This window comes from Rattus norvegicus, chromosome 9 (genome assembly GCF_021556685.1).
Source record: "Rattus norvegicus strain SHRSP/BbbUtx chromosome 9, alternate assembly SHRSP_T2T, whole genome shotgun sequence".
NCBI lineage: Eukaryota > Metazoa > Chordata > Mammalia > Rodentia > Muridae > Rattus > Rattus norvegicus.
Genome location: NC_141542.1, coordinates 74,686,273 through 74,709,756, shown reverse-complemented (window position 1 = coordinate 74,709,756; position 23,484 = coordinate 74,686,273). Strand labels below are relative to the sequence as shown.

Sequence of the window (23,484 nt, the reverse complement as noted above, 5' to 3'; positions counted from 1 at the left end):
GGATTAAATGAAGTCTGTAAACAAAATGGTAGTACTTAAAACAAGTTTCTTTTGTTTGTTCCCAACACTCAATCATGGGTTTATAAAGACAAATCCCACAAAGTTACAGTCTGTCTAGTGCAATGGTTCTTAACCGGTTGGTCATAACCCCTTTGAAGGTCAAATAATCCTTTCACAGGGATCTCATATCAGATATCCTGCATATCAGATATTTCCATTACTATTCATAATAGTAGCAAAATTACAGTTATCAAAGTAGCAATGAAGATAATTTTATGGTAGGGGGGGTCACCAGAACACGAGGAACTGTATTAAAGAGCCACAGACATTAGGAAGGTTGAGAACCACTGGTCTAACGCAAGCAGAAGATCATCTCCTGCAAAGCAAGCTTTTGTTTACACAAGCAGACACAATGATTTTGTTAAAGTCACACAAGACCAGGAAATTACAAAAATTAGCCCTTAAGAGCCCTTGACATTTGGATGTCTAATGTTGCTTTATAGTTCTCCTAAGCACAAAAATTTAAACTTTTAAACATAAAATTAGCCATCAACATAACATCACAATTAAAATAAAACCCAGATAGGCAAATACATGTAATCTTGTGGGGTTGCTTATAATATGCCCTGGGCTGATAGGCCTAGGTGATGCATCTTGGAAGCACTTCTGGCCCCCAAATTAAACACCAGTATCTAAAAAAAAAAAGCCTCTTCTTATTAAAATGTATGACCTTGGTGAATCTTTCTTTGAGTGATTACAGACCCATAACACTTCTCCTGATGGTTACTTTTGATTATCAACTTTACTGGGTTTAGAATCACCTAGGAGACACACCTCTGGACTTATATGTGACAGTGTTTCCAGAAAGATTTAGTTGTGGTGGGAACAGTCATTCTGGATGTAGTTAGCACCCATACCCTAGCCTGGAGTCCTAGACTGAATAAACAGGAGAAAAAGAGCAAGGTAGCTGGAGTGGCAGCTTTTCTATTTTCGGATTTCAGCAGCAATGCGATCACTTAAGTGATACACTACCAAGCTTTCCTTGACATAACAGACTTGTGTAACCAGTTTCTTCTGAGATTGAAACATTCCCTCCTGTAGGAAGCTCTTTAAACAGGAAGGTAAACAACTCAAAACAGCCTCAGGAAGTCCCTGACTGCTGACCAGATTCACTAGGCCCCTCCCTGGCAGAGAAACAAAACAAACAAACAAACAAACAAACAAACAAACAAACAAACAGAACCTCTCTTACAGACAGAAGGAAGTTGAGCGCCATGAAGATGAAGTGACTGGAAAGTGAAGCAGAAATGCAATGACTCTCACAGGAGAAAAGCTTCAGGCTAACAGACCAGACCTGGAAGAGATTTAAGACAAGAGTCACTTAGAAAGGACACTCTTCAGTCTGTTGATCTGCCTGCAGGCTGTACAGTGAATGTCCTCTGGGTTCCCAGTGTCATGAGCTGTCACCCATGCTGAGTGATGCAGCTGTATTGAGAGTCATATCTGCTCCTGTAAGTAACCCCTCACCCATATTCCTCTAAGTAATCCCCATAAAACGAATTGGTTCATCAAGTAGAACTTTGGTGGTCTTCCCTGAGTGCCGTGTCTTCCCCAGGAAAAGTTTTATCAAGCAACAATACTGTGTTGGAGAGGTGGAGACTCCCAGAGAAAAACCCCACTGGGCAAAACGTCAGTTTAAGAGATTAAAAAACAAGTTTAGTGTGTTTATGCCAGTGTTGCAACAACAGCGTCTTTTGCCAATCTGAGGGCTGATGCAAGAGGAGAAGATGGGCTGGGGTTTTTAAAGGGGTAAACCGTAGCTGGCTCAGCTCTGGGGATTTTCTGCTACCTGAGGCAATTTTTTTTTGTTTGTGAGCAAGCAGAGGTTAAGCGAGATTCCCAAGGCAGAAAGAGTATCTGGTAGATATTTTAGGATAACAATTGCACAATAAGGGAAAGGGGAAACAATTTTGGGAAATGAGTCAGGTGACTCTGAGGTCAGTTTTCTCTTCAGATTGAAGTCAAGACTCAACTGCTAATGGGGCTGACTTTGGGGTAATAATCTAGACCATCCTGTGGCTAACAGTCCTTAAGGTAAGAATAAGGTCCTTCTGGAAACCGGAACCAAAACCAAACCAAAACAAACACCTCCTAGTTTTTCTTTTTAAATCTGAAACCCAGTTTGAAACGGAGCTAGCTAGCGTTTAGCCATCCGGACTGTATCTCCTGAACCCAAATAAACCTCTAGTCTTAGTTGCTTTTGTCTGGTCTTGTGTCACAGCCATGAGATAAGTAACCAATGCATTTAGGGGCAGACTTTTAATTTTTTAACTACAACTTCAAAATTTAAAAGAACAGGGGATAGAGTGAGGGTGTCACAGATGTTCACAACAAGGCAGTGATGCAAGTCCCTCTTCTTTATAAAGTTGCTGGGTTTGGGTTTGTTTTTTTGTTTTAGAGAAACTGAAAGAGTAGAAGAACTTTGAAAATTGTTTTTAAAAAGCTTTTGAAAATGTACATTCCGATCAGATCTCCTTCCTCTATAAACCGAAAATTGTGACGGATTGGGCTGAATTGAACTTGTTCTCAGTGAGGCTTGGAACAGCAGGTGGGTGCAGGAGTCCTGGATTAAGGGTCTGAAGATGTGGTTAGTTACAGCTCAGCCTTCCGCTGTCCATTGTGAATGCCTCACCTTTAAAACTAAATGGGTTGCATGTAGCTTTGTGGAATGACAGCATTGAAGCCCATGATGTTTTCATCTGAGGCACAATTATTGTTAATTAAATTAATGAAGTTCACAGTTTCATTGTGATGGTCTCCTGAAATAGACACTGGTTTTGGTCTTCTCCCTATTTTCCTTTATTCCCTCACTAATTAATTGTCTGGTTTTTCTGCACCTAAGGCTGGATTCCAGGCAATTAAATTTTGATTGTCTTGAGACACATATCCACACACCCAAAGAAGCTGGAGGTAACAAAAGAAGAGAAATTTTCCTACATCTAGAGAAATCCTCTGTAACAAACCAGCATTACTAAAATAAAGAGTCAGCCAAGAAAGATGGTCTCCTAGCAGGATCCAAGCAAAGGAGCCTGCGAATCAATAAACCAATAGAACAAAGTAGAAGCAGTGTTCGTATTTCATTTAGCCCCCTGCTCTTATTTGTCCGAGTCTGGGAGGATGAAGTGCACCATTAGAAATACCTTTAGCTGACAGAAGCCAGAGAACACTGTGTGTGTAAACCATTTGTGGAGAGAACAGACAGGGTGCCTTGGCGAAGGGGCGAGGCTTGAGAAATCAGGCTACCAGGCTGCCTGCATTCTTAACTTTCCCCCATTGCTGTGGTAAATACTGCAGGAGCAGCTTAAGAGTGGGGGCTCACAGTTTGGGGCTACAGTTGGTAGCAGTGGAGAAATGGTGATGGAAGAGGTTTAAGGCAAGTGATCTCATTGCATCCACACCCAGAAAGCCCAGAGACGTAAACTCAGCTCACTTCAGTTTTTTTCTCTTTATTCCATCTAGGATTCCAACCCATGAATGGTGCCATCCACATTTAGGTGAGTTTTTCCTGCTTCACTTAACTCAGTTGTAGCATAATAAAAAATGCCTGTTAGACATGTCAAAGTCGCTTAGGATCCCCACTCCACCCGAGGCCGCACCTGATAAAACTCAGTGACATCACTCAAGATAACCAGGCACAGCCCTACCCAGAACCCCACGATGCAAATTGGACAGTCTATAAGCAGAGACCAATGCTGTGCTCTGCACAACTGGAAAGACACCACCTTGATCTGCCCTGCAGCTGGGGAGTATCCCACAGGATCCTGACCCTTGAATCAGAGACTTCTATTGGAGACTGGACATGACCTTCACCTAAGATACAATGCACAGGAGAGCAGCCTTAGGACCATGGTTAGGGGTTTAGAGTGAACCTTATGAGATGTTCTTAGGAGAGTAAAACATAACTTCTGTTGGACTAACTACATTTGTCTACCTTCTTGCTTCAGACATCAGTCTACGAACTCTCTCACAGATGCAGCCACAGATTGGCTCGTAAGTGATTCTACATCATTTCAAATTGTCAATATTAACCATCCCATGTTAATCCTTGTCAAGGTGACACCCAAATGCATCGCTTTTAAGTCATAGCTTTCCATAGCCTCAGGGCCATTCGTGAGTAGGAAGGGTCCGTAGAAGTATCACTTTTGGATCTGTGGCCTTTTTGGTGGAGGTGAACACTGAGGTCTCATCTATGCTTAAACCAGGTCTAGTGAGGCTCACAGTCTCCTTCTGTTGCCCATGGATCAAGAGGTAGAACTCTCAGCTCCTTCTCCAACATTGTTTCTGCCTGTGTGCCACCAGGCTTCTCACCATTACCATAATGGACTAAACCTCTGAAACCGAGTTTTATAAGAGTTGTCATGGTCATGGTATCTCTTCACAGCAGTAGAAACCCTAACTAAGACAGAACTTGGTATTGCTCAGATAGGCCTGATCATGCTTTTGTTAGGAGGACTGTAGACTTAGGAATTCTGGATTAGAAAAGCAGTTAAACACTTTAAGTGGGACTTAATGGGCCATCATAGTAGGAACTTGGAAGACAGAGATGCTGGGGTTGATTTGAACTGTGGGGGCCTGGCTTAAGAGTTTTCAGGGGAAAAGCATATTAATATATGTCTGTTAATAGAGACTGTCCTTGTGATGATATTTTAGCAAAGTATATACCTGCTTTTTGCCCTTGTCCGAAAAGTCTGCCTGAGGCCAAATTGAAGAATTTTTGAACCAATTTCATTGGCAGAGGAAATCTCAAAGCAGTCAAGTATTCATTCTGTCATATGGTTATTAGTCTATATGCAGATCTATAATGAAAAGAAGCAAGCTGAGATTGAAGGTACAGATTGAGGAGAAGTGGGCACCAGAAAGTGGAATGGAGCTAAATCCTGTATACAATGAGATAATCAGACTATAGGAAAGTCTGATATTATATGGAGTAAAGGGAGTAGAGACCTCAGGGCAGGACCTCACCCAGCTAAGCTTTCAACTCGTGAAAAGGAATTAAACAAAATCTAAGGGCCAGGTGTAGTGACGCATGCATTTAGTTACAGCTCTCTGGAGACAAAGGCAGGAGGATTTCAGAGTTTAAGACCAGCCTGGTCCTCATAATGAGTTTCAGGACAGCCAGACTTAGCAGGGAAGGAGACCATTGAAAGCAGAAAGCTGGTGAAGATGTAATTGAATGAGGGGACCATGTTCCAGCCCCAGAGGGTGGGGAAACCTAACTAAGACACCAATTCACAATTCAAAATGCATCCAACTTTAACTTCAAGGTCCCACAGTATTTAATAGTTTCATTACTGTACATCACTATTCAAAAGTGTAAGTTTAGAGTGGTTTCTAAGACTTGGGCAATCTATTAGTGCATAACATCAATAAACAAGTTATATACTCCCACATATAATGGCACAGAGTAAACATTCTCATTCCAGAGGGAGGAATGGAGATAGAGCAAAAGAAGATGGGAAGACAGCACCAAAGCTTGTGGTTATACATTAGGCATCCATAGGTTCTGATGGAGGTCTCTGCGGACCAAGGAGCATAGACACCCAGCTTCTTTACCTCACCTACCTGCAACATCCACAGCCTTTCTTTGGTCTGGCTCCATTTTGTGCCTTCTTTCTTTAGTGTGTGTCCCATGGCCTTGGTATTCTTGCTTCATGCAGGGTTCCTTGGGGCCCCATTGCATGGAAAACATGAACTAGACTGTCCATATTTCTCTTGGTATTCTCCTCCACCAGAATGATGCATTAAACTTTTCTCTCAGTATTGTAGGGATTTTCTAGTCCAAAGTTCTAAGCTCCTCTAAAGGACCACGAACCAGAGTTAGGTTTATCACAGAAACAGCCATAATTCTCAGTATGCATTTCTGTGTTAGTTACATTACTCACGGTTGTGAGGGGCTAACTGACAAGAACCACTGTAAGGAAGAAATGGCTTGTTTTGGCTCACATGCCATAGAGATTATGGTAACAGCAGCTTGAAGCATCTGGTCACATTGTAGCTATAATCAGGAAGCAGAGAGCAATGAATGCTGTGCTCAGCTCACTTTCTTCTTAGTATTCAGTCCAGGACACACATCGTAGAGCCATTACTTTTAGGGCAAGTCTGTCTACCTCAATTAACCTACTCTAGAAACTCTCTTATAGACATTCCCAGAGGTTTGTCTCCTTGATGATTCTGGATTGTGTCAAGCTGACAATCTGTATTAACCATCACACTACTCCCAAACCCTGTGGGGATGATAGTGAGCTTACACAGACAACATTGGTACTATAGACTACCTTTCAGACCACCAGTGCTGCCTGTGAGAAACGTCGGCGTGACTTTGTGTTACAGTTCCTGTTGCTAGCATGAGTTGTATATGTGCAAAAGACAAGCTGGAATCGTATGAATCCTAGCTGCAAAGGAGTCTTGAAAAATCTGTTCACTTATTTTGGTCTTTTTGATGAGAGGAAATTACTGAAGCTTGGAAAGGAATTTTGATCTGGCCATCCCCACAAGACGTTATTTCAATGTTTTATGACACTTTACTACAGTAATTATTTTTATTTCTCTAATAGAAAATGGCCTGCTGTGCCTGCTTTATGGTAAGTAATGACAACACAGATAATGGCTGTCAAGTGCTTACCGTGTTGGACACATATACCAAGCCTGGTAAATGTTTTTTAAACTCTCACAGTGATCCTCTATGATAGCTGTTATTGTTTCCCTTTTTAAATTTCCCCTTTTATTGAAAATAGATTATTTTCTCCTGTAATTTATCCTGATTATGGTTTCCTCTTTCTCAACTCCTCCTAGTTCCTCCCCATACCTCTCCCTATCCAGATTCACTCTTTCTGTCTCTAAAGAAAAGAATAGTCTTCTAAGAGATAATAATTAACTATACCAAAATAAAATGTAAGATTTTTTAAAAAAAAACTGTCACATTGGAGTTGGACAATACAATCAAACAGAAGAAAAAGAGTCCAAGAGAAGGCATAAGAATCAGAGAGCCACTCATTTGTATACTAAGGAATCCCATCAATACTCTAAACTGAATCCATGGTATACATGCAGAGGACCTGGTGCAGCCCCGTGCAGGCCCTGTGCATGCTGCTTCAGTCTCTGTGAGTTTAGATGAGCTTTGATCACATTGGTTAGGAGGCCTTTTGTCTTCGTGTCCTCCGTGTCCTTTATTACACTCTGTTCACCTTATCTTCCACAGGGCTCCCTGAGCTCTGAGGGGAGGGATTTAATGAGACATCACATTCAGGGACGAGTGTTCCAAGGTCTTCCACTCTTTCATGACATCTGACTGTGGGCATTTATTCTCATCTGTTGCATGAGGAAAGGGGAATGATGGCTGAGCAAGGCTCATCTCTGAGTATAGCACAGTGGTTTTCTACGTTCTCAATGCTGTGACCCTGTAATAACTTCCTCATGTTTGGTGACCCCCCCCACCATAAAATTATTTTGTTACTTCATTTTGCTACTGTTATGAATTGTAATGTAAATATCTGATATGAAAGATATCTGATATGTGCCCCCCAAGTGGTTGTGACTACAGGTTGACAATCACTGCCTATAGAGGAATATCACTGAAAGTAATTTTATCATTCTTTTTTTTTTTTACACCAGCAGTGTTTGGTTTTTAGGTCCCTGGGCTATCTAGTCTCTGGTTCTTAGTTATCTAAGCAGTGTGAAGTTATAAGGTCGATCTTATGGAGTTGGCTTAAGTCAAATCAGTATTGATTGGTTGTTCCCACAACCTTTGTGCCACCATTGCTCTAGCATAGCTTACAGGCAGGACACCATTGTAGAATGAAGGATTCATGGCTGGCTTGGTGCTTATGTTTTCTCTTTTGGTAGTGTGCAGAGAACTGTCATGTACCAAAGACGCTACAGCATAGGGATGAAGGCTTTATGTAAATACCAGATGGATTTCTTTATGTTCAGTGAATTTTATAGGTATTATCTTCAACAAAGGGGCCTTTCTGTGAGCGTGTGACAGCAACCTATTGTCTTGGCAACAGCCTGGGTTGTTTGGAGAGTCCTATGGGACTCCTTTGGCCAACAATTCAATTAGATGTAACCCAATTCCAGTACTTATGGAGAGCCGCAATAACATTCGCCACCACAAGATGGCGCTGGCTTCCACTGCGCCCCACGTGGAAGGCCGGGATAGCTTTTGCCATTACAAGATGGCGCTGGCCTCCGCCGCGCCAGCCGGACTTCCTTTCAGGAAGTTAACTGTGTGCGCATGTGCAAGAGTGTCTTCGTGCCAGGTCTTTGCCCACTCCGGGGCCTGCCTATGAGATCATGGGTAAGCGACCAATCAGGTGTGGATGCACCACGCTAGGGTGTATATAAGCCGCGCCATGCTGGCGCCCCGGGTCCTCTCTTTAAGATACAATAAAAAACTTTTTGCTGCAGAAGGATTCGTGTGTCCGTGCGTGCGTTTCCTGCTGGCGGGACGTTGGGCGCGTGACAAGTACTGCAAGCTTCATTCATTTGGTGATAAGAGATGGCCAGTTGGGATTCTGTCTCCCCCATTATTTGGGAATTTCATTTAGATCACCTTCATTTATGCATGCATTTTAGGAAGCTTCTACTGTTTTAGGTATTGATATTACCCATCAACTGTCACTTAATTTTAACAATCTCTCCCCATATTTCCTCCCTCAACCTACTTCCCCTTTACTCCCCCTGCTTCCCCACTTGATCTTCCTGCCCCAGCCACCCATCCATTTATAATTATCTACTCTATTTGCCTTGCCAAATGAATTCTGCCTTCCCCCTCGTCCCTTATTTTCTACCTACCCTCTATGGTTCTATGAATTCTGTGGTTCTTGATTATTATCAACCTAAGAGCTAATATCCACACGTAAGTGAATACATACCATATTTGTCTTTGTAGGTCTGGAATACCTGACTCAGGATGATTTTATTTTCTGGTTCCATTCATCTGCCTGCAAACTTCATGATGTCATTATGTTTTAACAGCTGAGTACTACTCCATTGTGTAAATGGACCACAATGTCTTTATCCATTCTTCTGTTGAGGTACATCTAGGTTGTTTCCAATTTCTGGCTATCATGAATAGAGCAGCAACGAACATGGTCGAGTAATGTGGGTGTTTGAAGTATCCTTTGGGTATATGCCCAAGAGCAGTATATCTGGATCTTACGGTAGATTGATTCCCATCTTCCTGAGGAACTGTCATACTGATTTCCATAATGACTCTACAAGTTTGGACTCCTACCAACAATGGATGAGCTCTCTCCTTACTCCGCAGCTTTACCAGCATGAGCTGCCACCTGTTTTATTGATCTTAGCCATTTGGACAGGTATAAGATAAACTCTCAGGGGGGCTGGAGAGATGGCTCAGTGGTTAAGAGCATCCGACTGCTCTTCCAGAGGTTATGAGTTCAATTCCCAGCAACCACATGGTGGCTCACAACCATCTGTAAAGAGATCCGATGCCCTCTTCTGGTGTGTCTGAAGACAGCTACAGTGTACTTACATATAATAAATAAATATATCTTTAAAAAAATCTCTCTCTCTCTCTCTCTTAAAAAAAAAAAGATGAACTCTCAGAGTAATTTTGATTTGCATTGCCCTGGTGGCTGAGGATGTTGAATATTTCTTTAGTATTTCTCAGCCATTGAAGTTTTCTCTATTGAGAATTTTTGACTAGATCTGTACTCCATTTTAAATTGACTTTTTTTCTTAAATCTAGTTTGTTTGTTTTTTTTTAAGTTGAGTATATGTTTTAGATTTTGGCCTCTATTGGATATGTGGTTGGTAAAAAATGTTTTCCATTCTTGGTTGTTTTGTTTGAATGACAGTATCCTTTGCAGAAGCATTTCAGTTTCATGAGGTCCAATTTATTAATGCTTGGTCTTAGTGCCCACACTAATGGTGTTATGATCAGGAAGCTGTCTCCTGTGTCAATATTCTCAAGACTGTTCCCCACTTTCTCTTCTCTCAGGCTTAGTGTATTTGGATTTATGTTGAGGTCTTTGATCCATTTGGCGTTGATGTTTGGGCAAGATGATAAGTGTGGATCTATTTGGATTTGTCTACATGCCATCTTCTACATGGCCATTTGGTTTGACCATTTGTTGAAGATGCTATCTTTTTCTCCATGTATACTTCTCTGGCTTCTTTATTTAAAAAAATTGGGGAAAGAATCTTCTCAGGGGAGGACAGAGGGAGGGACTACCAGGAGGGACAACTGGAATAGGGTTGGGGGCATGTCTGGGATGAGCTAGAAGCCTAGGACAATAGAAACTCCCAGGAATCTCTGAAGGTGGTTCTAGCTAAGACTCCTGGCAATGGGAATATGGAGCCTAAACAGGCCATCTCCTCTAACCATGGAGGGATTGTGACAGCAATTCAGCCACAAAACTTAAACCTACAATTTGTCCTGCTTATGAGATGTAAGCAGGTAAAGATGGAGCAGAGATTGAGGGAGTGGCCAGGCAATGACAGGTCCAGCTTGAGACCCATGCCATGTGGAGCCTATGGTGACACTGTTAATGATCTCCCACTATGCTTGCAGACAGAAGCCTAGCATATCCATCAGAGAGTTCTACCTAGCAACTGATGGAAACAGATGCAGAGAGCCACGTCAAACATTAGGCAGAGCTTGGGGTGTCCTCTGGAAGAGGGGAAGAAGAATTGTAGGAACCAAAGAGGTCAAGGACCCCATAGAAACATCTTCAGATCAACTAAGCTGGGCACAGAAACAGAACTGTCAACTAGGAAGCTTGCTTGGGACTGACCTAGCCCCTCTGTACATGTGTAACTACAATTTAAAATCAGGGAAGGTGAGACCTTCAGCAGTTCTTTGATTTTTCAGGATTGTGTATGTGTGTGTTTGTGTGTGTGTGTGTGTGTGTGTGTGTGTGTGTGTGTGTGTATGAAGCTGAAAATTGTCCTTTCAACATCTGTAAAGAGTTTTGTTTGAACATTGATGGGATTGCATTGAATCTGTAGATTGCTTTTGGTAGGATGGCTATTTTAATTCTGTTAATCCTACTGATCCATGAGCATGGGGGTGTCTTTCTATGTTTTGATATCTTCTTCAATTACTGGAAGGTTTTAATGTTACAAGTCTTTTACTTGTCTGGCTAGACTTACCCCAAGATATATTACTTGAGGGCTCCATGAAAGATGTTGTTTTCCTGATTTACTTCTCGGTCCGTTTGCCATTTGTGTACAAGAAGGCGACTGGGTTTTGTGAGCTAATGTTGTATCCAGATACTTTGCTGAATCTGTTCATCTGCTGTAGCAGTTTCTTGGTGGAGTTTTATTTTTTAATTTTTTACTGGAATTTTGCAAGTTTCACATTATGCACCCCAGTCCCACCCTGTCCTTAGTATCTGCCCTTGCCATGTCCCCTCCCAACATAAAATAAAAAACAAAAATAAGAAAAATGATCAAAACTAAACAATCTCTTCATGGAAGCTGTAGTGTGTTCCACACTGTGTCCTTCTGTCCACACTTCTTACTGCAAATGTTCATTGCAATGAGTCATTGATCATTTTGAGACGTTTGGCTTCTGCTACACCATCAGTACTGGATCCTTATCAAGACTCCTCTCAGAAATCCTGTTGCTGCCTTGTGTCACGGAGATCCTATAGTCTTGGGGCTGCAGCAACAGCCCCTTCATGTACTCCAGCAGTTCATAGATGGGATAGATATTGAAGTGGGTCAACTCAAAACCATGGATCTGGGTCTGATTAGTTACTGAGTTGGCAAGCCAGCTAATTCTTCTGCACCCATACCACTAAGGCAAGCTTTCCAGCACTTCCCCAGCTAGCTCATTCAATGCCACATCTGGCTAGGAGCGGGGCCAGATCTCCTCTCATACCCTTGGGGCCAGCTTCCCCACACCCAGGACACCAGGGTCAGCTCTATTGTGCTGCTCAGATGAGGTGTGGGACTCACTCTGAGTGCTGAGTGCTGAGGCTGGTGAGGAGCAGGGATAGCTCTCCCACTCTCATGATTCTAGGACCAGTTCTCCCACCTACCGCAGGTGGTGAGGGAGGGCATCTCTGCTTTGCCCATGCCCTGGTGGAATATTTTGGGGCCAGTTATTTGTTTTTTTTAAATGATTTATTTTAGTTTATTTATGAGTATACTGTAGCTGTTTTCAGACACACCATAAGGGGACATTGGATCCCATTACAGATGGTTGTGAGTCACCATATGAATGCTGGGAATTGAACTCAGGACCTCTGGAAGAGCAGTCAGTGCTCTTATGCCCAGCCCAGCCACTTATGTATTCTAGCTGCAAATAAAGATACTTTGACTCGTTCCTTTCCAATTTGTATCTCCTTGATTTCCTTCAGTTATCTTATTGATCTAGTTAAGACATCAAGTACTATATTGAATAGGCATGTGGAGAGTGGACAACCTTGTCTTACTCCTGATTTTGGTGGCATTTCTTTAGGTTTCTCTCCATTTAAGTTGGTGTTGGCTATGGGCTTATGTAAACTGCCTTTATTATGTTGAGGTATGCCCCCTTGTGTCCCTAATTTCTCAGGACTTTTATCATGAACGGCTATTGGATTTTGTCAAAGACCTTGTCTGCATCTAATGAGATGATCATGTGCTTTTTGTCTTTCAATTTGTTTGTATGGTGGATAATGTCGATCAACTTCTGTGTTGACACATCCCTCCATCTCTGGGATGAAGCCTACTTGATCGTAGTGGAATATCTTTTCTGATGCGTTTTTGATTCTATTTACAGATATTTTATTGAGAATTTTAGCATCTATGTTCATAAAGGAAATTGATATATAATTTTCTTTCTTTGTTGTTCTTTTTTTTTTTATTAGTCCAACAAACTTTATTCTTATCTATAATTGATATCAATGACTCCTAGGAGCTAATTGATACATATTCTTTTTTTTTTTTTATTATCTTGAGTATTTCTTATATACATTTCAAGTGTTATTCCCTTTCCCGGTTTCCGGACAGACATCACCCTCCCCCCTCCCCTTCCTTGTGGGTGTTCCCCTCCCAAACCTCCCCCCATTGCCACCCTCCCCGCATAGTCTAGTTCACTGGGGGTTCAGTCTTAGCAGGACCCAGGGCTTCCCCTTCCACTGGTGCTCTTACTAGGATATTCATTGCTACCTATGGGGACAGAGTCCAGGGTCAGTCCATGTATAGTCTTTAGGTAGTGGCTTAGTCCCTGGAAGCTCTGGTTGCTTGACATTGTTGTACTTTTGGGGTCTCGAGCACCTTCAAGCTCTTCCAGTTCTTTCTCTGATTCCTTCAACGGGGGACCTATTCTCAGTTCAGTGGTTTGCTGCTGGCATTCGCCTCTGTATTTGCTGTATTCTGCCTGTGTCTCTCAGGAGCGATCTACATCCGGCTCCTGTCGGTCTGCACTTCTTTGCTTCATCCATCTTGTCTAATTGGGTGGCTGTATATGTATGGGCCACCTGTGGGGCAGGCTCTGAATGGGTGTTCCTTCTGTCTCTGTTTTAATCTTTGCCTCTCCCTTCCCTGCCAAGGGTATTCTTTTTCCTCATTTAAAGAAGGAGTGAAGCAGTCACATTTTGATCATCCGTCTTGAGTTTCCTTTGTTCTAGGGATCTAGGGTAATTCAAGCATTTGGGCTAATAGCCACTTATCAATGAGTGCATACCATGTATGTCTTTCTGTGAGTGGGTTAGCTCACTCAGGATGATATTTTCCAGTTCCAACCATTTGCCTACGAATTTCATAAACTCGTTGTTTTTGATAGCTGAGTAATATTCCATTGTGTAGATGTACCACATTTTCTGTATCCATTCCTCTGTTGAAGGGCATCTGGGTTCTTTCCAGTTTCTGGCTATTATAAATAAGGCTGCGATGAACATAGTGGAGCACGTGTCTCTTTTATATGTTGAGGCATCTTTTGGGTATATGCCCAAGAGAGGTATGGCTGGATCCTCAGGCAGTTCAATGTCCAATTTTCTGAGGAACCTCCAGACTGATTTCCAGAATGGTTTTACCAGTCTGCAATCCCACCAACAATGGAGGAGTGTTCCTCTTTCTCCACATCCTCGCCAGCATCTGCTGTTACCTGAGTTTTTGATCTTAGCCATTCTCACTGGTGTGAGGTGAAATCTCAGGGTTGTTTTGATTTGCATTTCCCTTATGACTAAAGATGTTGAACATTTCTTTAGGTGTTTCTCAGCCATTCGGCATTCCTCAGCTGTGAATTCTTTGTTCAGCTCTGAACCCCATTTTTTAATAGGGTTATTTGTTTCCCTGCGGTCTAACTTCTTGAGTTCTTTGTATATTTTGGATATAAGGCCTCTATCTGTTATAGGATTGGTAAAGATCTTTTCCCAATCTGTTGGTTGTCGTTTTGTCCTAACCACAGTGTCCTTTGCCTTACAGAAGCTTTGCAGTTTTATGAGATCCCATTTGTTGATTCTTGATCTTAGAGCATAAGCCATTGGTGTTTTGTTCAGGAAATTTTTTCCACTGCCCATGTGTTCCAGATGCTTCCCTAGTTTTTCTTCTATTAGTTTGAGTGTGTCTGGTTTGATGTGGAGGTCCTTGATCCACTTGGACTTAAGCTTTGTACAGGGTGATAAGCATGGATCGATCTGCATTCTTCTGCATGTTGTCCTCCAGTTGAACCAGCACCATTTGCTGAAAATGCTATCTTTTTTCCATTGGATGGTTTTGGCTCCTTTGTCAAAAATCAAGTGACCATAGGTGTGGGGTTCATTTCTGGGTCTTCAATTCTATTCCATTGATCTGTCTGTCTCTGTACCAATACCATGCAGTTTTTATCACTATTGCTCTGTAATACTGCTTGAGTTCAGGGATAGTGATTCCCCCTGAAGTCCTCTTATTGTTGAGGATAGCTTTAGCTATCCTGGGTTTTTTGTTATTCCAGATGAATTTGCAAATTGTTCTGTCTAACTCTTTGAAGAATTGGATTGGTATTTTGATGGGGATTGCATTGAATCTGTAGATTGCTTTTGGTAAAATGGCCATTTTTACTATATTAATCCTGCCAATCCATGAGCATGGGAGATCTTTCCATCTCCTGAGGTCTTCTTCAATTTCTTTCCTCAGTGTCTTGAAGTTCTTATCGTACAGATCTTTTACTTGCTTGGTTAAAGTCACACCGAGGTACTTTATATTATTTGGGTCTATTATGAAGGGTGTCGTTTCCCTAATTTCTTTCTCGGCTTGTTTCTCTTTTGTATAGAGGAAGGCAACTGATTTATTTGAGTTAATTTTATACCCAGCCACTTTGCTGAAGTTGTTTATCAGCTTTAGTAGTTCTCTGGTGGAACTTTTGGGATCACTTAAATATACTATCATGTCGTCTGCAAATAGTGATATTTTGACCTCTTCTTTTCCGATCTGTATCCCCTTGATCTCCTTTTGTTGTCTGATTGCTCTGGCTAGAACTTCAAGAACTATATTGAATAAGTAGGGAGAGAGTGGGCAGCCTTGTCTAGTCCCTGATTTTAGTGGGATTGCTTCAAGTTTCTCTCCATTTAGTTTAATGTTAGCAACTGGTTTGCTGTATATGGCTTTTACTATGTTTAGGTATGGGCCTTGAATACCTATTCTTTCCAGGACTTTTATCATGAAGGGGTGTTGAATTTTGTCAAATGCTTTCTCAGCATCTAATGAAATGATCATGTGGTTCTGTTCTTTCAGTTTGTTTATATGATGGATCACGTTGATGGTTTTCCTTATATTAAACCATCCCTGCATGCCTGGGATGAAGCCTACTTGATCATGGTGGATGATTGTTTTGATGTGCTCTTGAATTCGGTTTGCCAGAATTTTATTGAGTATTTTTGCGTCGATATTCATAAGGGAAATTGGTCTGAAGTTCTCTTTCTTTGTTGGGTCTTTGTGTGGTTTAGGTATAAGAGTAATTGTGGCTTCATAGAAGGAATTCGGTAGGGCTCCATCTGTTTCGATTTTGTGGAATAGTTTGGATAATATTGGTATAAGGTCTTCTATGAAGGTTTGATAGAATTCTGCACTAAACCCGTCTGGACCTGGGCTCTTTTTGGTTGGGAGACCTTTAATGACTGCTTCTATTTCCTTAGGAGTTATGGGGTTGTTTAACTGGTTTATCTGTTCCTGATTTAACTTCGATACCTGGTATCTGTCTAGGAAATTGTCCATTTCCTGAAGATTTTCAAGTTTTGTTGAATATAGGTTTTTATAGTAAGATCTGATGATTTTTTGAATTTCCTCTGAATCTGTAGTTATGTCTCCCTTTTCATTTCTGATTTTGTTAATTTGGACGCACTCTCTGTGTCCTCTCGTTAGTCTGGCTAAGGGTTTATCTATCTTGTTGATTTTCTCAAAGAACCAACTTTTGGTTCTGTTGATTCTTTCTATGGTCCTTTTTGTTTCTACTTGGTTGATTTCAGCTCTGAGTTTGATTATTTCCTGCCTTCTACTCCTCCTGGGTGTATTTGCTTCTTTTTGTTCTAGAGCTTTTAGGTGTGCTGTCAAGCTGCTGACATATGCTCTTTCCTGTTTCTTTCTGCAGTCACTCAGCGCTATGAGTTTTCCTCTTAGCACAGCTTTCATTGTGTCCCATAAGTTTGGGTATGTTGTACCTTCATTTTCATTAAATTCTAAAAAGTTTTTAATTTCTTTCTTTATTTCTTCCTTGACCAGGTTATCATTGAGTAGAGCATTGTTCAATTTCCACGTATATGTGGGGATTCTTCCCTTATTGTTATTGAAGACCAGTTTTAGGCCGTGGTGGTCCGATAGCACGCATGGGATTATTTCTATCTTTCTGTACCTGTTGAGGCCCGTTTTTTGACCAATTATATGGTCAATTTTGGAGAAAGTACCATGAGGAGCTGAGAAGAAGGTATATCCTTTTGCTTTAGGATAGAATGTTCTATAAATATCCGTTAAGTCCATTTGGCTCATGACTTCTCTTAGTCTGTCGACATCTCTGTTTAATTTCTGTTTCCATGATCTGTCCATTGATGAGAGTGGGGTGTTGAAATCTCCCACTATTATTGTGTGAGGTGCAATGTGTGTTTTGAGCTTTAGTAAGGTTTCTTTTACATATGTAGGTGCCCTTGTATTTGGGGCATAGATATTTAGGATTGAGAGTTCATCTTGGTGGATTTTTCCTTTGATGAATATGAAGTGTCCTTCCTTATCTTTTTTGATGACTTTTAGTTGAAAATTGATTTTATTTGATATTAGAATGGCTACTCCAGCTTGCTTCTTCTGACCATTTGCTTGGAAAATTGTTTTCCAGCCTTTCACTCTGAGGTAATGTCTGTCTTTGTCTCTGAGGTGTGTTTCCTGTAGGCAGCAGAATGCAGGGTCCTCGTTGCGTATCCAGTTTGTTAATCTATGTCTTTTTATTGGGGAGTTGAGGCCATTGATATTGAGAGATATTAAGGAATAGTGATTATTGCTTCCCGTTATATTCATATTTGGAAGTGAGGTTATGTTTGTGTGCTTTCATTCTCTTTGTTTTGTTGCCAAGATGATTAGTTTCTTGCTTCTAGGGTATAGCTTGCCTCCTTATGTTGGGCTTTACCCTTTATTATCCTTTGTAGTGATGGACTTGTAGAAAGATATTGTGTAAATTTGGTTTTGTCATGGAATATCTTGGTTTCTCCATCTATGTTAATTGAGAGTTTTGCAGGATACAGTAACCTGGGCTGGCATTTGTGTTCTCTTAGGGTCTGTATGACATCTGTCCAGGATCTTCTGGCCTTCATAGTTTCTGGCGAAAAGTCTGGTGTGATTCTGATAGGTCTGCCTTTATATGTTACTTGACCTTTTTCCCTTACTGCTTTTAATATTCTTTCTTTATTTTGTGCGTTTGGTGTTTTGACAATTATGTGACGGGAGGTGTTTCTTTTCTGGTCCAATCTATTTGGAGTTCTGTAGGCTTCTTGTATGCCTATGGGTATCTCTTTTTTTAGGTTAGGGAAGTTTTCTTCTATGATTTTGTTGAAGATATTTACTGGTCCTTTGAGCTGGGAGTCTTCACTCTCTTCTATACCTATTATCCTTAGGTTTGATCTTCTCATTGAGTCCTGGATTTCCTGTATGTTTTGGACCAGTAGCTTTTTCCGCTTTACATTATCTTTGACAGTTGAGTCAATGATTTCTATGGAATCTTCTGCTCCCGAGATTCTCTCTTCCATCTCTTGAATTCTGTTGGTGAAGCTTGTATCTACAGCTCCTTGTCTTTTCTTTTGATTTTCTATGTCCAGGGTTGTTTCCATGTGTTCTTTCTTGATTGCTTCTATTTCCATTTTTAATTCCTTCAACTGTTTGATTGTGTTTTCCTGGAATTCTTTCAGGGATTTTTGCGATTCCTCTCTGTAGGCTTCTACTTGTTCTCTAAGGGAGTTCTTTATGTCTTTCTTGAAGTCCTCCAGCATCATGATCAAATATGATTTTGAAACTAGGTCTTGCTTTTCTGGTGTGTTTGGATATTCCGTGTTTGCTTTGGTGGGAGAATTGGGCTCCGATGATGCCATGTAGTCTTGGTTTCTGTTGCTTGGGTTCCTGCGCTTGCCTCTCGCCATCAGATTATCTCTAGTGTTACTTTGTTCTGCTATTTCTGACAGTGGCTAGACTGTCCTATAACCTGTGTGTCAGGAGTGCTGTAGACCTGTTTTCCTGTTTTCTTTCAGCCAGTTATGGGGACAGAGTGTTCTGCTTTCGGGCGTGTAGTTTTTCCTCTCTACAGGTCTTCAGCTGTTCCTGTGGGCCTGTGTCTTGAGTTCACCAGGCATGTTTCTTGCAGGGGAAAAGTTGGTCCTACCTGTGGTTCCAAGGCTCAAGTTTGCTCGTGGGGTACTGCCTAAGTCCTCTCCGCTGGGCAGCAACCGGGAAAATCTGTGCCGCTCCTTCCGGGAGCCTCCGTGCACCAGGGTTTCAGATGACGTTTGGTGTTTTCCTCTGGCGCCTGGATGTGCACAGAGTGCAGTCTCTTCTGGTTTCCCAGGCGTGTCCGCCTGTCTGAAGGTTCAGCTCTCCCTCCCACGGGATTTGGTTGCAGAGAACTGTTTATCCAGTCTGTTTCCTTCAGGTTCCGGCAGTGTCTCAGGCGCAGGGGTCCTGCCGCTCCCGGGCCCTCCCCTATGGGAACCCAGAGGCCTTATACAGTTGCCTCTTGGGCCAGGGATGTGGGCAGGGGTGGGCAGTGTTGGTGGTCTCCTCCGCTCTGCAGCCTCAGGAGTGCCCACCTGATCAGGCGGTGAGGTCTCTCTCCCACGGGGTTTGGGAGCAGAGAGCTGCTGCGGTCCGGGATCTGCCGGTGTGGGACTTCCGGTAAACACAGGAAGTGCCCGGCCTTAGAGGAATTTTGCCTCTGTGTGTCCTGAGTTCACCAGGCAGGTTTCTTGCAGGGGAAAAGTTGGTCCTACCTGCAGTTCCAAGGCTCAAGTTTGCTCGTGGGGTACTGCCTAAGTCCTCTCCGCTGTGGCAGCAACCGGGAAGATCTGCGCCGCTCTTTCCGGGAGCCTCCGTGCACCAGGGTTCCAGATGGTGTTTGGTGTTTTCCTCTGGCGCCTGGATGTGCACAGAGTGCAGTCTCTTCTGGTTTCCCAGGCGTGTCCGCCTCTCTGAAGGTTCAGCTCTCCCTCCCACGGGATTTGGGTGCAGAGAACTGTTTATCCGGTCTGTTTCCTTCAGGTTCCGGCAGTGTCTCAGGCGCAGGGGTCCTGCCGCTCCCGGGCCCTCCCCTATGGGAACCCAGAGGCCTTATACAGTTGCCTCTTGGGCCAGGGATGTGGGCAGGGGTGGGGAGTGTTGGTGGTCTCCTCCGCTCTGCAGCCTCAGGAGTGCCCACTTGATCAGGCGGTGAGGTCTCTCTCCCACGGGGTTTGGGAGCAGAGAGCTGCTGCGGTCCGGGATCCACTGGTCTTTGTTGTTCTTTATGTGGTTTGGGTATCAAGATAACCGTGGCTTTATAAAATAAAATGTGCAATGCTCTTTCTAATGGATAAGTTGTTCGGTTTCTATGGTGGTCAGAAAGGATGTAGGGTGTTTTTTCAGATTTCTTACATCTGTTGAGACTTGCTTCGTGTCTGTATATATGATCCATTTGGAGAACATTTATGTACTGAGAAGAAGGTCTTGTGTTTGGGTAAAATGTTCTGTAAATATCTATTAGGTTCATTTGGCTTATAACCAGTTAGCACTAGCATTTCTCTGTTTAGTTTTTGTCTGGATGACTTGTCTATTGGTGAGGGTGGGTTGTTGAAATCTCCCACTAATAGTGTGTGAAGTCAATATGTGATTTAAGCTGGAGTGCCCTTTTTGAACTTGGGTGTCCTTGTGTTTGCTTCATAGATGTAAAGAATTACAATTTACTCTTGGTGGAGTTTTCTTGGTTTGAAGTCTATTTTGCCAGTTATTAACATGGTTATACCAGATTGCTTCTTAGATCCATTTGCTTGGAATACATTTTTCCATACCTATGTCCTAAGGTGATATGCATCATTGATGTTAAGGTGTATTTCTTGGATACAACAGAAAGATGCAGCCTGTTTTCCCATCCATTGTTATTCTGTAGTTTTTCTGGGGAATTAGAGCCACTGATGTTGAGAGATATTAATATCTAGTGGTTGTTTACTGTTATTTTTGTTGTTGGTGATAGTGGTGGCAGCAATGGTGTGTGTGTGTGTGTGTGTGTGTGTGTGTGTGTGTGTATTTTTTCTCTTTTGATTTTTGTTGGTCCAGGATCATTTATTTCCAGTGTTTTGTAGTTAACCTCCTTAGGTTGGAGTTTTCCTTCTAGTACCTTCTATGGGGCTGGATTTATAAATAGATATTGCTTAAATTTGGTTTTATCATGGAGTGTCTTATTTTATCCATCTCTGGTGATTGAAAATTTTGCTGAGGTCTCCTGGAGCATGCAGAATACCTGTCCATGTCCTTCTGGCCTTTAGAGTTTCCATTGAGAAGCCAGGTGTGATTCTAATAGGTCTCCCTGTATATGTTACTTGTTTTCTTGTTTCCCCTTTCAGCTTTTAATACTGTCTTTATTGTGTATCGATTAGTGTTTTGATTATTATGAGTCAAGGGAATTTTTTTCCAGGCCCTCCAGACTATTTGGTATTCTGTATGTTTCTTGTACCTTGATAGACATCTTCTTTAGGTTAGGAAATTTTCTTTTATGATTTTGTTGAAAATATTTTCTGTGCCTTTGACATGGGTTTCTTCTCTTTCCTCTATTCTTATTATTCTTAGATTTGGTCTTTTCACAATGTCTCAGATTCACTGGGTGTTTTATGCCAGGTGTTTTGTAGAGTTAACATTTTCTTTGACTGAGCTGACCATTTTTCTGTTGAGTCAATAGCAGAAATTCTGTCTTCCATCTCTGGTATTCTGTTGGTGAGGCATGCCTCTGTGGTTCCTAAAATTTTAATTTCCAGATTTCTCTCAGTTTGAGTTTTCTTTATTAATTCTAGTTCCACTTTCATGTTTTGAACCATTTCTATTAATTTTCTTTGACTTACTTGTATTGAGAAAAACTCGAGTGCAGAAATAATTCAGAAGAGTAGCTGAAGGAGGAGAAGGCAGACTCCAGGAAAAGCAAAACTGCAGCAGAAGGCCTGAAATCAAGTTGGGACCCATCAATCTGACATCCACAGCCTGCTGTGGAAGTAGGTACAAAGTGTTGGGGTACAGGCAGCATGATGCAAGGGTTGAAAAGTAGGAAGTCAGGGGATGGACCTTGAGTGGTTGGTCTAGAATGGTTGGTTTTCTGGACAATGGAGGAGGAGCCCTAGAGAGCTTTAATGGTGTTGTGGATGGGAAGATGGATCAAATTAACTTTTTGAAAAATCCAGGAGAATTGTTAGGAATAGAGGGAAGCAGGTAGATCATGAGACTTCAGATGATTCAGGAATATTTCAGTGATTTAGAGAAAACCCTGTATTGCTGGTCTAGGTGTATGTGTGTTGGGGGTGGGATGAGATAACCAGAAATGTAGTCAGTTATCTGGCTGGACACCTGCCACTTATAGCTTATCCACAAGATCTAATCCAGGTTCTTCAGGCTGTTGAGAGGCTGGACACCATGGTATATGCACCGCATCTTCTACCCCACATTCACACAAGGACACATACAAAAATGTCTTCCAGCTAGGCCTGAAGTAGCACCTATCTTTAATTCCAGCATGCAGGAGGCACAGGCAAACAGATCTGTGATAGTTCAAGGCCACTTGGCTCACCCATGTCCTCACATCTCTTCCTTTTACTTGTCATTATAAAGGAGCGCAGCTGTAGAAAATGGTAAATTCTTCTGTTGAGACCCATTTAATATGCCTACATGGAGACTGGTAGGCACACTGACAGATAGTGTGAAGTGCAGAGCTGACAATAGGTGAGCTGCACCACAGAGTCCTCACTTCGAACCAACCTTTTACTTCATACATACACTAGCATCTCCTAAGATCACGTGTGCTGGGGCAGGGAGTAAAAGAGGAATCTCTCACTAGGGACTGTCAATAACGCCATTGTCATTACTATAGCTTTGGCCACTGCTCTATCATTCTGTTCTAGTTGCCATGAATCTTGTTAAGCTGGAGGAAAATACTACTGTGCAACACTCCCATAGCCCATCTCCCTTCTCTTTATAATTAATCACCTCTAGAGAGTCATGTCTAATTTTCCATGTCTAATTTGTCCTCTTCACTATCTAACCTTTTTCTGGGTTTGTATCACCACAATAGTGTTTATTATGGGTCAGATCGTAAATGTCCCCCAAAAGCTATATGTTTGGTTTCCAACTCTTAGCACTATTAGGAAGTAGGGCCAAATGGGAAGAACTTAGGTCACTGGGGGAAATCTCTTGAAGGTGATATTGAGATGTCATGGCTTCCCTCAATCCTTTCCCTCTCTTCCTCCGTCTCACCCCCTTCTCCCCTCCACCCTCTCTGTTTCTCTCTGTCTCTACTTCCTCCTGGTCGCTGTCTAGGGAGCAGATTTATTCCACATTCATTCTCCACCATGATGTCCTTTTTTCCTAGGTTCAAAGAAATGGGTCTAAGTGACCATACACAGAAACTTGGAAATTGCGAGCCAATATAAATCATCTTTGTAAGTGGCTTAGTCCAGTCATTTTGTTACAGCAATGGAATGCTGACTAATGCAGATTTAAAAATGCAGATTTGTCAAAGTTACCCCAAACCCCAACATTACCAAATTTAATGAACCTTTATTGCCCAGTGTCATTTGATAACTGTGACTGATTTTGTTGGTCTTGTGACTCTGTATACTTTTGGTTTCCTTCCTCCTCTGTTTCTTGTTTCTCTAAGTGATGACGCCATGCTTTATTCTGTTTCTTCTGCAGGTGACTTCATCCAGTTTCGTGGCTTTAATTCGTATGCCTTCCAGGTGGATGCCTTCATCCAAGAACCTCACTCCTAACCTCTAGATAGATTCATTTCTATTT

The 23,484-nt window shown here is 42.0% G+C and overlaps 1 protein-coding gene across 6 annotated transcripts in view; it reads left to right on the top strand.

The window, feature by feature from the left end:
• Kctd18 (potassium channel tetramerization domain containing 18) overlaps nt 1-23,484 on the top strand; it is a 46,349-nt gene that overhangs the window by 4,980 nt on the left and 17,885 nt on the right. Inside the window, exons 1-6 of one of the 6 annotated variants that reach the window (XM_087565303.1) lie at nt 2,001-2,094; nt 3,520-3,554; nt 4,005-4,050; nt 6,615-6,641; nt 23,060-23,129; nt 23,383-23,426. The gene's annotated coding sequence lies outside the window, so the exon portion shown is untranslated. Of the gene's footprint in view, nt 1-1,254; nt 1,512-2,000; nt 2,095-3,519; nt 3,555-4,004; nt 4,051-6,614; nt 6,709-21,555; nt 21,693-23,059; nt 23,130-23,382; nt 23,427-23,484 lie in introns of those variants that run through there. The other 5 variants (XM_087565305.1, XM_087565302.1, XM_087565306.1 and 2 more) reach the window with 5 other exon arrangements.